The sequence below is a fragment of the Phyllobates terribilis genome, unplaced genomic scaffold, assembly GCF_046119375.1.
Source record: "Phyllobates terribilis strain yellow unplaced genomic scaffold, ASM4611937v1 Scaffold_442__1_contigs__length_1511491, whole genome shotgun sequence".
Lineage (NCBI taxonomy): Eukaryota > Metazoa > Chordata > Amphibia > Anura > Dendrobatidae > Phyllobates > Phyllobates terribilis.
This window is the reverse complement of record NW_027363202.1, coordinates 720036-737869: the sequence shown is the minus strand read 5'-3', so window position 1 is coordinate 737869 and position 17834 is coordinate 720036.

The window sequence follows — 17834 nt, the reverse complement described above, 5'->3', positions numbered from 1 at the left end:
GCTGAGGGCATGACCAAGAAAAGTAACACATAGGTGCGCTTGTACACATCTGTAGATGGACAAAGACAGCGGTGCACACAGCGCGCAGCGCAAAGTTTACCCTTATGTACAGCACCATACATAAAATGGCACTATATAAAATAGAGCAGGGGTGGGAGATTAATTTTCCCAAGGGGCCACATGAGAGACCATGATTGTTGTGGAGACCAAACCAATAGGCTGAAATTAATTCTGCTCAATGTTAATATTAACATATTAATTATAATTATTTTTTATAATATAATATTTAATAATAATAAATAATAACTTAATATTGAGCACAATTAAGTATGCTGACATCCCCCTATATACAGTATGAGCCCTCCCACATCACCCCCTACATACAGTATGAGCCACCACATAGCCCCCTACATACAGTAAGAGCCCCACATAGCTCCTTATATACAGTGTGAGCCCCCAGATAGCGCCTTAGATACAGTATGAGCCTCCATATAGCCTCCTATATACAGTATGAGCCTCCACATAGCCTCCCATATACAGTATGAGCCTGCGCATAGCTCCCTAGATACAGTATGAGCCCCCATATAGCTCTCTAGATACAGTATGAACCCTCGCATAGCTCCCTAGATACAGTAGATACAGTATGAACCCTCGCATAGCTCCCAGGATACAGTAGATACAGTATGAACCCTCGCATAGCTCCCAGGATACAGTAGATACAGTATGAACCCTCGCATAGCTCCCTAGACACAGTAGATACAGTATGAACCCTCGCATAGCTCCCAGGATACAGTAGATACAGTATGAACCCTCGCATAGCTCCCAGGATACAGTAGATACAGTATGAACCCTCGCATAGCTCCCTAGACACAGTAGATACAGTATGAACCCTCGCATAGATCCCTAGACACAGTAGATACAGTATGAACCCTCGCATAGCTCCCAGGATACAGTAGATACAGTATGAACCCTCGCATAGCTCCCTAGACACAGTAGATACAGTATGAACCCTCGCATAGCTCCCTAGACACAGTAGATACAGTATGAACCCTCGCATAGCTCCCAGGATACAGTAGATACAGTATGAACCCTCGCATAGCTCCCTAGACACAGTAGATACAGTATGAACCCTCGCATAGCTCCATAGATACAGTATGAGCCCCGTGCATAGCTCCCAAGATACAGTATGAGACCTCGCATAGACTCCTAGATACAGTATGAGACCCTGCATAGCCTCCTAGATACAGTATGAGCCCCGTGCATAGCTCCCAAGATACAGTATGAGCCCCCGCATAGACTCCTAGATACAGTATGAGACCCCGCATAGCCTCCTAGATACAGTATGAGACCCTACATAGCCCCTAGATACAGTATGAGACCCCACATAGCCTCCTAGATACAGTATGAGACCCCGCATAGCCTCCTACATACAGTATGAGACCCCACATAGCCTCCTAGATACAGTATGAGCCCCGTGCATAGCTCCCAAGATACAGTATGAGACCCCACATAGCCTCCTAGATACAGTATGAGCCCCTGCATAGCCTCCTAGATACAGTATGAGACCCCACATAGCCTCCTAGATACAGTATGAGACCCCGCATAGCCTCCTAGATACAGTATGAGACCCCACATAGCCTCCTAGATACAGTATGAGCCCCTGCATAGCCTCCTAGATACAGTATGAGCCCCTGCATAGCCTCCTAGATACAGTATGAGACCCCGCATAGCCTCCTAGATACAGTATGAGACCCCACATAGCCTCCTAGATACAGTATGAGCCCCTGCATAGCCTCCTAGATACAGTATGAGCCCCGTGCATAGCTCCCAAGATACAGTATGAGAACCCACATAGCCTCCTAGATACAGTATGAGCCCCTGCATAGCCTCCTAGATACAGTATGAGCCCCCGCATAGCCTCCTAGATACAGTATGAGCCCCTGCATAGCTTTTTGGTATTAATCTAAATTGAATACATTTTTAATTTTTAAATGGATAAATTTGTTAGCTAGTTATTACTAATCCTCAGATATACATCAGTTTTTTGTACACTGGTCCACACGCACATGTAGACACACACACAGGCAGTCATACACAAACACACACGCAGTCACACACATACACACACATGCAGTCACGCACATACACACACATGCAGTCATGCATATACACACACATGCAGTCACGCACATACACACACATGCAGTCACGCACATACACACACATGCAGTCATGCACATACACACACATACACACACATGCAGTCACGCACATACACACACATATGCAGTCACACACATACACACACACGCAGCCACACACATACACACACATGCAGTCACGCACATACACACACATATACACACATGCAGTCACACACATACACACACATGCAGTAACGCACATACACACACATGCAGTCACGCACATACACACACACGCAGCCACACACATACACACACATGCAGTCACGCACATACACACACATATGCAGTCACACACATACACACACACGCAGCCACACACATACACACACATGCAGTCACGCACATACACACACATACGCAGTCACACACATACACACACACGCAGCCACACACATACACACACACATGCAGTCACACACATACACATGCATGCAGTCACGCACATACACACACATGCAGTCACACACATACACATGCATGCAGTCACGCACATACACACACAGGCAGTCACGCACATACACACACATGCAGTCACGCACATACACACACATGCAGTCACACACATACACACACATGCAGTCACGCACATACACACACATGCAGTCAGGCACATACACACACATGCAGTCAGGCACATACACACACATGCAGTCACACACATACACACACATGCAGTCACACACATACACACACATGCAGTCACGCACATACACACACACGCAGTCACGCACATACACACACACGCAGTCACACACATACACACACATGCAGTCACGCACATACACACACATGCAGTCACGCACATACACACACATGCAGCCACTCACATACACACATGCAGTCATGCACATACACACACATGCAGTCATGCACATACACACACATGCAGTCACGCACATACACACACATGCAGTCACGCACATACACACACATGCAGTCACGCACATACACACACATGCAGTCACACACATACACACACACGCAGTCACGCACATACACACACATGCAGTCACGCACATACACACACATGCAGTCACGCACATACACACACACGCAGTCACGCACACACACACACGCAGTCACGCACATACACACATGCAGTCATGCACATACACACACATGCAGTCACACACATACACACACATGCAGTCACACACATACACACACATGCAGTCACGCACATACACACACATGCAGTCACGCACATACACACACATGCAGTCACACATACACACACATGCAGTCACGCACATACACACATGCAGTCACACACAGACACACACGCGCAGTCATTCACATACACACACATGCAGTAACGCACATACACACACATGCAGTAACGCACATACACACACATGCAGTCACACACATACACACACATGCAGTCACGCACATACACACACATGCAGTCACGCACATACACACACATGCAGTCACGCACATACACACACATGCAGTCACGCACATACACACACATACGCAGTCACGCACATACACACACACGCAGTCACGCACATACACACATGCAGTCACACACAGACACACACGCGCAGTCATGCACATACACACACATGCAGTCACGCACATACACACACATGCAGTCACGCACATACACACACATACGCAGTCACACACATACACACACACGCAGTCACGCACATGCACACATGCAGTCACACACAGACACACACGCGCAGTCATGCACATACACACACATGCAGTCACACACATACACACACATGCAGTCACACACATACACACACATACGCAGTCACACACATACACACACACGCAGTCACTCACATACACACATGCAGTCACACACAGACACACAAGCGCAGTCATGCACATACACACACATGCAGTCACGCACATACACACACATGCAGTCACGCACATACACACACATGCAGTCACGCACATACACACATGCAGTCACACACAGACACACACGCGCAGTCATGCACATACACACACATGCAGTCACGCACATACACACACATGCAGTCACACACATACACACACACGCAGTCACGCACATACACACACATGCAGTAACGCACATACACACACATGCAGTCACGCACATATACACACATGCAGTCACACACATACACACACATGCAGTCACGCACATACACACACATGCAGTCACGCACATACACACACATGCAGTCACACACATACACACACATGCAGTCACACACATACACACACATGCAGTCACGCACATACACACACATGCAGTCACGCACATACACACACATACGCAGTCACACACATACACACACACGCAGTCACGCACATACACACATGCAGTCACGCACAGACACACACGCGCAGTCATGCACATACACACACATGCAGTTACGCACATACACACACATACGCAGTCACGCACATACACACACACGCAGTCACGCACATACACACACATGCAGTCACACACATACACACACATGCAGTCACACACATACACACACATGCAGTCACGCACATACACACACATGCAGTCACACACATACACACACATGCAGTCACGCACATACATACACATGCAGTCACGCACATACACACACATACGCAGTCACACACATACACACACACGCAGTCACGCACATACACACATGCAGTCACACACAGACACACACGCGCAGTCATGCACATACACACACATGCAGTTACGCACATACACACACATACGCAGTCACGCACATACACACACACGCAGTCACGCACATACACACACATGCAGTCACACACATACACATACATGCAGTCACACACATACACACACATGCAGTCACGCACATACACACACATGCAGTCACACACATACACACACATGCAGTCACACACATACACACACATGCAGTCACGCACATACATACACATGCAGTCACGCACATACACACACATACGCAGTCACACACATACACACACACGCAGTCACGCACATACACACATGCAGTCACACACAGACACACACGCGCAGTCATGCACATACACACACATGCAGTTACGCACATACACACACATACGCAGTCACGCACATACACAGTCACGCACAAATGCATGCAGTCTTGCAAATACACAAACATGCAGTCAACACTCAGTCACGCACACACGTAGTCTTGTACACACATGCAGTCTTTTACACAAGCAGTCACATACACTCACGCGGTCATGCACACAGTCAGACACCAGCAGGCATGCGCACACATGGTCATACACACACGGTCATGCACATGCAGTCACGCATATACGCACACGGAGTCACGTATACACATGCAGACTTGCACATATACGGGTCGCAGAAATGTGCGCACACAAACATATACAGACATATACAAAGACACATACAGACATAAACATATTTGAAGACATACAGAAAAATACATGTAAACAGACATATCACATATTACAACTGTGCTGGTCTCAGAGATGGTCTTCAATGTCCAAGGGCTACTAAATGGATTTGATGCTTACATTCATGTGATAATTTACCCCATACTGTAAATAATACTAATATTAGTGGTTTCCCTGGGAAGAAGCTAAACCACCCTAGCCACCGGTCTGAGGGTCCTTGGGATACTACAATTTAGGGTAAGCGGTCATAGGCCCTTTGGTCCATTATTCTGATACTTATACATTTGCTGATGGTGGCCCTGGGAGTTGGTATTTTAGTGGCACACTTAGTCTTATACTCTCACCACTTGCCCTATATAGATTACCTGGGTCAACCTGTTACCACTAGCCTAAAACACCCCGCTTTTCCCAGCCTATACCTTGCATAGAGCTATATATAATCTCTGATTAGTTTTCCCCTGGGGGGTTTCCTTACACTTACCCCTATGCACACGGTTTTTGTCTTTATTGTCTATTTGCTATTATGTATACATGTGTATTTAATAAAGATTTTGTCATATTTTTGCATAAGAAACTCCTAGTTTCTCTGTTTTTTTTCCAAATGATACTAATATTAGTGGTTTCCATAGGAGCATCAGGACCTAAGATGTTATTATACAGATGAGGGAACACTGCGAAAAATGTAATAATCTATAGTAAGGGGTATATTGGGCCTCATTTACCCCAAAAATGTCCTTGTTACCCATCCCAAGAAGTCAGAGCTCAGTGTAATGAGTACAATGCCGCACGTTACTAAATCATTGTGACGTCTATAAACATGGACCAGTGCATCCTACTGTAAACTCTAGACATATTAGCTGTCATCCAAAGAGCACCATGACCTAAAGAATCAGGGGAATCTTGGGGTGATGGCTGATAAATCTGCTTTTTAAAAATAAAATAAATAAAAAAATTGAGGTTTTATTACTATTGATAACAAAGCCAATTTTAATAACAGACAGTATTTCTGAATAAGGCCTAATGTTACCCCTACTATTGTTAAAATATTAGCTATCACCCCAAAGCCAAAACCAGGTGAGGAACAATCAGAAAAAGGTATAATAGAAACAAGTCACCAATTCTGCATTTATCACCCACTCCTGGTCTTGGCTCCCACTCCTGAGAAAAAATACTGACCGAATACTGACCAAATACTGATAGTGGGGCCGTGGCCTAAGAGCTAAAGTCGGTCTCAGGGGGTAGGTAAGCCTTTCTATCATGCTCTCCCACTGCTAACTTATAAAGGAGGCAGAAAAGCGTTTGTCGACATATGATGTAATGGCTCCTCCAATGTCAGGTCTCTATGTATGGAGCAGGTTCAGGAGCTGAGCCCGCATCATACTGGGCAGATGCCTGTACACATAACACCGACAATGAATGGGGTATAGCTACACATTCAGGAAAAAAATAGATGTGTAGAATCATTAAGGTCCACTGGACCACAATTCAAGTATGAAATGACCTACAACAATCCAGTAAGGATTAAATAATACAGCAGACATAATGGAGTAAATCCTTTATTTGGATAAATCAGTGATCAGACATAGAAAAATACGTTAAAAAACATGTAATTGACAACTATACATTAAAACACACGTGGGGTGTAGAGACACAGCCTATGTATTGAATAGTGGTTCTCCCTAGGATGCACATATATTGGATTTCATCCAGTAAATACATGAATACAAGTAAATTAACACCATTGATATATTAAATACATAAAGTGCATGTGCAGATATATATATGTATATACCAGAATAACATCAAAGAGAAAAACAGTACATCTAATATAATAAATAGGAAAAATCTCATATAATTCTTGTGACACATAACTTGAATATATGGCCGTAATAATGTACATAGTGCAAAAGTCATTGGCCAACATAAGAATAAATATCAGGATATATTGAAGAAATAAAGATGGGATTAGCCAAATCCAGAGGCAGTATGGCATGAGCGGGGTAGGGCTGTGTGACCTCCACCCACAGGCGTTCTGCTCGCGGTTCTACAGGGAGATGCCTGTACACAGCCGGCATCTGTAACCGCAGCCATCAGAGATTGTTCTGATCGCTGCTGTTACACTGATCACTGGCTGCGGATGGGTTATCATGGCAGCTGACTATGAGAACTACTAGGATGAGTGTAAAAATAAATGTTCCTGTGCTGAGATAATCTTATAAATGTGCCCCTGCTGTGTACTGTGTAATGGCCGTGTCTGACCGTGCTGGACAATGGTCTGATCATACCACAGCTCCTGGGCAGGAGGAAGCAAAAGAGGATACAGACAGGATCACAAAGGATTATTTCTTTCAGGAAAAATATTGCTTAAAAACAGACAGCAAAATGTTTTACCTCACAAAATGAATCAGCTGTGATCCCGTGTTGTAATGTCTGTATACTCTTTTGTGTCCTCCCCTGCCCAGGAGCTGTGGTATGATCAGACCATGGCCCTGTAAGGTCAGACACATCCATTACACAGTACAAACCAGGGGCACATTTATAAGATTATCTCAGCACAGGAACATGTTTTTAACACATCCAATTGTAGAACTTATTTTTACTCCAAGATCTATTAGTTAAAATGTACTTTGTTTGTGGAAAAACCCTTTAAATTCCATAAGAGGACTGAAAAAATAAAGTAAACATACATAAAAACGTGTCAAAAATATAAACCAAATAAAAAATTATAATAATTTGAATCAACCCCTTTCCTTTATTAAGTATAAAAAAAAATAATTATATTATTATCAAAATATTCAATTAAGTGTGTTTTTGGCCGACACACTTTCCTAACAAAAGGCAATAAAATGTGATCAAAACATCTCCCCACCTCACAAAAAAAGAATAAAACATTTGCAGGTCTTAGAAAATGGACGCACAAACCCAATGTTTTTTTATTTACAAATGTTCAAATTTTTTTCATCACTAGTTTTGAGCATTCTGATACTGTAATATCGGGTATCAGCCGATATTCGCGGTATCGGAATTCCGATACTTAATTCCGATACTTTTACAATATCGAATACCGGAATCGGAAGTTCCCATAATGCCTGCGCTCTGCAGTGTTTCTGAAGGATCACAAGCTGGATGGCAGCACTCAGCTGAGATCCAGCCTGTCATCAGAATGCCATCCCAGCGTGGGAGAATTCTCCTGATCGTTTAAAAGCCGGCGGGCGGTAAAAAGCCGCCGGCTTTTAAACAATCACACAGCCCCATACTGCTTCCCTGCAGCCTCCCACCCGATCCTCCGCTCCCCTCGCCACCTCCCATCCCGATCGTAAGTTAGGACTGGGCGGGGAGCGCAGCACCAAGGAGCGGGGAGCGAAGGACCCGGGCGGGGAAGTCGGCAGTGAAAAGACTTCACCGCCGGCTTTCCCGTTCTGTGCTGCGCTTTCCCGCCGGTTATTTCAAATGAACAGCTGAGGTATCAGGTGATGCTGATCAGCTGTTCATTTGAAGTAGCCGCGGTGCCCTCAGAGGGTTCATGTGAGTTCATGCTTGACTGCATTGTATGAACTCACATGAACTTTCCCACGGTCGCACAGGTCAGCCTCACCTCCCAGACGATCAGCCCGTCATGACTGGTGTGTGTGGGTGTTTGTGCGTGTGTCTGCGAGTGTGTGCGGGGTGTCTGTGCGATGTCTGCGGGTGTGTGCGGTGTCTGTGCGATGTGTGCGGGTGTGCGCGGTGTCTGTGCGATGTCTGCGGTGTCTGTGCGATGTCTGCGAGTGTGTGCGGTGTCTGTGCGATGTCTGCGAGTGTGTGCGGTGTCTGTGCGATGTCTGCGGGTGTGTGCGGTGTCTGTGCGATGTCTGCGGGTGTGTGCGGTGTCTGTACGATGTCTGCGGGTGTGTGCGGTGTCTGTGCGATGTCTGCGGGTGTGTGCGTGCAGGCAGACATAGGCCGATGTGACACTACTACTCCCATCGGCCTATGTCTGTCCCCCGTCCACTCGTGCCAGCAGGATCAGCTCGATGGGAGCAGTAGTTCCCATCAGCCTGATCCTGCTATTTAAATTGCCCTACTGTGTCCCCAATAAATTTTAAATACATGTCATTGGTGGCCAGTGGTAGCCTACAATAAATTAGCTCATACATTACCTGTCCCCGCCGATCGCCACCTAAAATAAAGTAAAAAATAAAAAACTACACCTATACTCACCTAGACACCTAATTCGCCGAAGCCATCGATCTCCTGTAATAAAATATAAAATAATAAACCACAACCTTATCCTTACCCCTCCGTAGTAGTCCACGAGTGTCCCACGATGATCTCCAGTTTAGAGCAGCCACATAGAATGTGACCGCTCTAAACCGCTGCCGCCGCTAGAATGACGGGGCCGTAAAGCAGCCCCGTCATTGCATAAGCGGGTTCGCCGGAGTTCAGGCAGCGCTGCTCCGGTTAGCTCCTTTACGGCCCTGCTGTATCGTAAGAAATTCCCACGGTACAGCACTGCCGTAAAGGAGGTCTCCGGAGCTGCGCTGCCTGAATGCACTCCGGTGACCTCAGTCAGTGGCTCCCGCTGCCGGGAGCGGACGTGTTCCCGGCAGTGCGAGCTTACAGCAGCCATGCACAGCTGTCACCATCTCCAGATGTGACAGCTGTGCATGGGAGATCAGCGCAGGAACGTGGACAGGTAACTCTTTTTTTTTAGTAAACTAAGAATTAAATAAAATTGTGTGTTTTATTTCAAATAAATTATTTTTTCTGGGTGTAGTGTGTGTTTTTTCTTTTTAACACTTTGTAGGTTAGTAATGGGGGTGTCTTATAGACGCCCATCATTACTAACCTGGGCTTCATGGCAGCTGGCGCTGACATGAACCCCAACCCTATTACCCCCTGCCACCGCACCAGGGCAGCGTGGAAGAGCGAGGCTAAGTGACAGAGTTGTCGCATCCTATGGATGCGTCATTTCTGGGGCGGCTGACGGCTGGTGTTTCTAGCCTGGGAGGGGGCCAATATTCATGGCACCCTTCCTGGGCTATTAATATCAGCCCCCAGCTGTCTGCCTAGCCTTTGCTAGCTATTAAATAGGGGGTCCCCCATTTTAATAGCTAGTAAAGGCTAGGTATTCAGCTGGGGGCTGATATTAGTAGTCTGGGAAGCTCCGTGGGTATTACCCACTTCCCAGGCTTCAAACATCTGCCCCAGCCGTCTGCTTAACCTCCGCTAGAGCCTAAAATTATGGGGGATCCCACGCCAATTTTATTTTAAATAAATCCTTTATTTTAACACTAAATGACATTTGAGGAGTTAATAAAGATGCAGTCCCTAAATTATTATTTATTTTTTAATTAATTTTTCCCAAAAATTTTGACATGGGCTTTGCCATATTTTTGTATGCCAGCCAGGTACAGCATCCAGCTTCTATGAATGCGTCATTTTCCGGGGTGGCTGCGGACTGCAATTTGCACCGGGGGGGGCAGAAAGCTTGGGCCTCCCTGCGCTGCAGATTCCTGCCCCCAGCTGCCTAGTTGTACCTGGCTGGACACACAAATAGGGCGAAGCCCCACATATTTTTTTTTTTAATTATTTCAAGAAATTCATGAAATAATAAAGAAAAAAAGGGCTTCCCTATATTGTTGTGTCCGGCCAGGTACAAATAGGCAGCTGGTGGTTGGGGGCAGCCCGTTCCTGCCTGCTGTACCTGACTGGACACAAATATAGTGCGAAGCCCCACGTCAATTTTTTTTAATTATTTCAGGAAATTCATGAAATAATTAAAAAAAAAATGATGTGGGGCTTCGCCCTATATTTGTGTCCAGTCAGGTACAGCAGGCAGGAACGGGCTGCCCCCAACCACCAGCTGCCTATTTGTACCTGGTTGGACACAACAATATAAGGAAGGCCTTTTTTTCTTAATTATTTCATGAATTTCATGAAATAATTAAAAAAAAAAATATGTGGGGCTTCGCCCTATTTTTGTGTCCAGCCAGGTACAACTAGGCAGCTGGGGGCTGGAATCTGCAGCGCAGGGAGGCCCAAGCTTTCTGCCCCCCCCCGCTGCAAATTGCAGTCCGCAGCCACCCCGGAAAATGGCGCGTTCATAGAAGCGCCATCATCTGGCGCTGTACCCAACTCATCCAGGGCCCTGGTGCGGTGGCTCACTGGGTAATAAAGGGGTTAGGGCCAGCTTGGCATTATCAGCTGGCCCTAAGCCCGAAATTCATGGGGTCACGCCAATATTAGACATGACCACCATGAATTTCTAGTAAAGTATTTAAAAAAAACACAACACCCAGAAAAAAGTCCTTTAATTGAAATAAACACACAATTCTTTATTGTTCTAAATTAAACTATACTTACTCATCCCGCAGACACTGAGAAGTGCAGGCATGCTTGCGCTCCTCAGTGTCTCTCTGTGACGGCATAAAGATGAGCCGAGGTCATGTCCAATGAACTCAGCTCACCTCATGCACGTCACTGACAGCGTGGGAAAATTCTCCTGCACTCAGCGCTTCAGCTGAGAATTTTCCCACGCTGTCAGTGACGTGAATGAGGTGAGGTCATGTCCAATGCACTCAGCTCACCTCATGCACGTCACTGACAGCGTGGGAAAATTCTCACGCTGAAGCGCTGAGTGCAGGAGAATTCTCCCACGCTGTCAGTGACGTGCATGAGGTGAGCTGAGTTCATTGGACATGACCTCGGCTCATCTGGATGCCGTCACAGAGAGACACTGAAGAGCACAAGCATGCCTGCGCTTCTCAGTGTCTGCGGGATGACAGGCTGGATGGCAGCGTTCTGCTGCGGTCCAGCCTGTCATCTCGATGTAGCAGAGCTGAAGCTGTCCTGGGAACCATGGAAAGGTAAGGATGAGGTTGCTTTATTATTTTTTTTTACTGCAGGAGATCGTTGGCTTCAGCTGGAATGGGCGTGATGGTAAGTAGAGTTTAATTTAGAACAATAAAGAATTGTGTGTTTATTTCAATTAAAGGACTTTATTCTGGGTGTTTGTGGTTTTTTTTTTAACTTTGACTATGGGGTTAGTAATGGGGGTGTCTTATAGACGCCTCTCCATTACTAACCTGGGCTTGATGTCAGCTGGCATTATAAGCTGACATCAACCCCAACCCTATTACTCCACTGCCACCGCTACAGGGCAGTGGGAAGAGCGAGGCTAAGTGCCAGAATTGGCGCATCCTATGGATGCGCCATTTCTGGGGCGGCTGTCGGCTGGTGTTTCTAGCCTGGGAGGGGGCCAATATTCATGGCACCCTTCCTGAGATATTAATATCAGCCCCCAGCTGTCTGCCTAGCCTTTGCTAGCTATTAAATTAGGGGGGACCCCACGTCATTTTTTTGAGGGGGTCCCCCATTTTAATAGCTAGTAAAGGCTAGGTATTCAGCTGGGGGCTCATATTAGTAGCCTGGGAAGCTCCGTGGGTATTACCCCCTTCCCAGGCTTCAAACATCTGCCCCAGCCGTCTGCTTAACCTCCGCTAGAGACTAAAATTAAGGGGAACCCCACGCCAATTTTTTTTTAAATAAATCCTTTATTTTAACACTAAATGACAAGTACAGTAATCAACACTGTCACTGTACTTCATATATATGTGACTGACATGTTTCTATCTATCTAATCTATGTGTGAAGCTCTATTTTTTCTGTTGTAAATTGTCGGGTAAAGGTGTATGCCGCTGATGAATTGCCGGCTTTTCGCGTAATACATTCTACATTATTCTTAGTTGTTTTACTTCATGTAGAATTAACCCACAAGGAAAGAAAGGGTTTATTTTCATTCCGATATTTGTGTCCCATTGACTTGCATTGGTTTCCGGTATCGGAATCGGCGATATCCGATACTTTTTGGGTATCGGTCCGATCCAATCCGATACGATATTTCCTGATATCGGAAGGTATCGCTCAACACTACTGATAAGTCCAAATTTGAGATCTTTTGTTCCAACCACTGTGACTTTGTGCGACGCAGAAAAGGTGAACGGATGGACTCTACATGCCTGGTTCCCACCGTGAAGCATGGAGGAGGAGGTGTGATGGTGTGGGGGTGCTTTGCTGGTGACACTGTTGGGGATTTATTCAAAATTGAAGGCATACTGAACCAGCATGGCTACCACAGCATCTTGCAGCGGCATGCTATTCCAACCGGTTTGCGTTTAGTTGGACCATCATTTATTTTTCAACAGGACAATGACCCCAAACACACCTCCAGGCTGTGTAAGGGCTATTTGACCAAGGAGGAGAGTGATGGGGTGCTACGCCAGATGACCTGGCCTCCACAGTCACCAGACCTGAACCCAATCGAGATGGTTTGGGGTGAGCTGGACCGCAGAGTGAAGGCAAAAGGGCCAACAAGTTCTAAGCATCTCTGGGAACTCCTTCAAGATTGTTAGAAGACCATTTCCCGTGACTACCTCTTGAAGCTCATCAAGAGAATGCCAAGAGTGTGCAAAGCAGTCATCAAAGCAAAAGGTGGCTACTTGAAAGAACCTAGAATATAATATAATATTTTCAGTTGTTTCACACTTTTTTGTTAAGTATATAATTCCACATGTGTTAATTCATACTTTTGATGCCTTTAGTGTGAATGTACAATTTTCATAGTCATGAAAATGCAGAAAAATCTTTAAATAAACTTTTGGTCTGTACTGTATATATAATATAACGCTACAAGCCTCCCTCTGTCTGAAGCCTTTAAAGACTTGGCAAGTGCTACATGCCTGCGCAGTCTGGCTCTAGACAGAAGAACCTATTACGTTACAGGTAAGAGGAGTGTATGGCGCCGGAGATTGCGGTATGCGTAGACACTGAACACATACCGCGATCTCCGGCGCCATACTCACCTGACCGGGAGGAGCGTTGCAGCGGCGTTTCTCTTCTCGCCGGAGACCAGGGCAGGAGTGAAGGTGTTGGAATCGGCACATGTGCATAACTCTATCCGGCGCCATTTTACTGAAGACATATTTGCAGTGTGTCTTCAGCAAAATGCCGTTGAACAGCACGGTATGGGCACGTGCGTATTCTGGCGCCGCACTGCTCCCCCGGCAGAACAGGATACAGTAGCACTGGAGCACAGGGAAGAAAGGTGAGTATGTGTTTATTTTTTTGTATGTGTGCACCGTGAAAGGGATGAGGGGTGCCATACATACCAGGAATGGGGTGTGACGGGCACCATACATGCCAGGAAAGGGGTATGAGGGGTACCATACATACCAGGAAAGGGGTGTGAGGGGACCACGCATACCAGGATTGGGGGATGAGGGGTACAATGCATACCAGGATTTGGGGGGTGACTGAACCATGAAAACCAGGATTGGGAGGTGAGGGGTGCCATACATACCAGGATTGGGGGGTGAGGGGTGCCATACATACCAGGATTGGGGGGTGAGGGGTGCCATGCATACCAGGATAGGAAAGTGGGGTTCCATGCATACCAGAATAGGGATGAGGGGTACCATGCATACCAGGATTGGGGGATGAGGGGACCATGCATACCAGGATTGGGGGATGAGGGGACCATGCATACCAGGATTGGGGGATGAGGGGACCATGCATACCAGGATTGGGGGATGAGGAGGCCATACATACCAGGATTGGGGATGAGAGAGTCATGCATACCAGGATTGGGGATGAGAGAGCCATGCATACCAGGATGGGGGATGAGGAGGCCATACATACCAGGATGGGGGGGATGAGGGGTGCCATACATACCCGGATTGGGATGAGGGGTGCCATGTATACCAAGATGAGGGGTACCATAAATACCAGAATAGGAATGAGGGGTACCATGCATACCAGGATGAGGGATGGGTTGCCATGCATACCAGGATGAGGGGTAACATACATAACAGGATAGGGATGAGGTGTGCCATAAATACCAAGATGAGGGATGGGGTGCCATGCACATCAGGAAGAGGGATTGAGTGCCATACATACCAGGATTGGCGAATGAGCGGTGCCATACATACCAGGATGAGAGATGGGGTGCCATGCATACCGGATTGGGATGAGGGGGTGCCATGCATACCCGGATTGGGGTGAGGGGGTGCCATGCATACCCGGAGTGGGGAGAGGGGACAGGATGGGGGCAGCACAAATACCAGTGGGGGGCAGAACATACCAGCATGGGAGACCATATACCAATAAAACTGCTCGCCACCCGGGTGTAGAACAGGTTCAATAGCTAGTGTGTGTGTGTATATATTATATATATATATATATATATATATATATATATATATATATATATATATATATATATATATATATATATATATATATATATATATATATTTATAATATGGTTGCCAAAAATAAAAAATCCTAATGATTGCACAGATACGTAGCACAATGTGAATGTTAATCTATATAATTGACATTAACTAAGGGGAAATGTAAGCGTCTGTAGAACTACTAAAAGGATATCTTCATAGTGTGACAAAGTCTCTGGTAGTGTGTCAGAAGGGAGGTATGTGTCGCTGAGACTCTTAGACTCAGTGATGTGAAAACATGCAAGTTCTCATGCAGTAGGTGCAGAGAGAGTTAATAGAACCACATTTACAAGGGAATGTTTTCAGTGGATAATGAAAGTGTAGGGAGGAACGTTATCCACCTTCATTCCAATCAGGGGAGTGTCTGGGCTTTAAATAGTCAGCCCTGACACTCAGGTGTGTTCAGTACCTGGGGAAACTTTGTTCCAGGAAGGAGCTAGCACATGCTGTGATGAACCTGTGTGTAGCTAATTGTGAGTGGCCAGACCTTGGCCGAGATAAGGACTCTGCTGAAAGTTCTGAAAGTTTAGCATTTTGTTTTGTCTCTTTAGCTGAATGGGCTGTGTTTTTATTTATGGACTCAAGGGTAGTTTATGACTGCTAAATAAACTAACCTGAGAATTTAAAGAGACAGTATCTTGTATTTTACCAACGCATACAGCCGAGCTTGTCGCTATACCACAATAGACTCACAAGCCCAAGTGGGTACACATATATAGTATATAATATTAAGCTCTATAAGGAATCTCCTATAAAATAAAACATCCAAAATGGATGTTTTGGGGGACCCTGATGAAGCAAGGACGAAAGGTACATTGGTGCACATAGGACCACATCCCACATTTACTCACTTGGACATTTAAGTTGCCTTGTAACTACTGCTCCTCCATTTTGAATGTATTATTTTATAGGAGATTCTTTACAGAGTTTAATATTATATACTATATATGTGTACTCACTTGGGCTTGTGAGTGTAAGAAGCTATCTTCTTAGTTCTAAAAACACTTACATTTCCCCTTGGTTATTGTCAACTATATAGATTAACATTCACATTGTGCTACATATGCGTGCAATCATTAGGATTTTTTTTGGCAAGTTATAGGCATATATCTAATATATATAATTGTCTTATCCCATCTGTCTGTCTGTCCAGAAAATCCCGCGTCACTGATTGGCCGCGGCCGGACCAATCAGCGACGCGGGATTTCAGAAAAAAGATGGCGGCCGTTAGCGGCTCATCTGCCGCACGGAGGTCAGCAGGGATGCAGCCGGGAGATGACCGGCGGCGCCGCTGACCTCCATGCGGCTACCGTCGGGAGATCAGCAGCTAGGACCGCTGATCTCCCGACGGTAAGTGTGAAGGGAGGACCGGCGCCGCCGGTCGGGATACTTCTGCTGCAAGCAGCCGGTCATCTCCCGCAGCGCCGCTCCCCGGTCCTCACTAATACAATTCGCTGATTGGTCGCGGCCAATCAGCGATATTGGCGCCAAATTTAAAACCGCTGTGCTGATTGCGCCCGGTGTACCGCATTCATATTCTAGAATACCCGATGCGTTTGAATCCGCACACCATCTAGTATATATATATATATATATATATTCACTACTGTCTCTATATATGTGATACTCATGTGTTGGTGACTTGGGGTCCTCCAATGTTATACTCTGTAGAATTGTCTTTTAATTTTTGCAATATTTATTTTAGCATCAATAAGCACCTATTGTTTCATTTTGGTGGTATCTACAGTCATATATATGTATATACATACAGCAATATATATACTGTATAAGATCTGATGTCTGTAGTCACAGTATGTCAGCAATGTACAGTATGTACTTTATTGTGCACTGACATTAGATCATATATGCCCTGGACTGATCCTGCACCGACTACCAGACATCACATTGTATAGATGGCAGTATAGATATAATCTGTGATGTCCTGTACAGGGCCGGCTCCAGGTTTTCGTAGGCTCAAAAGAGTCTC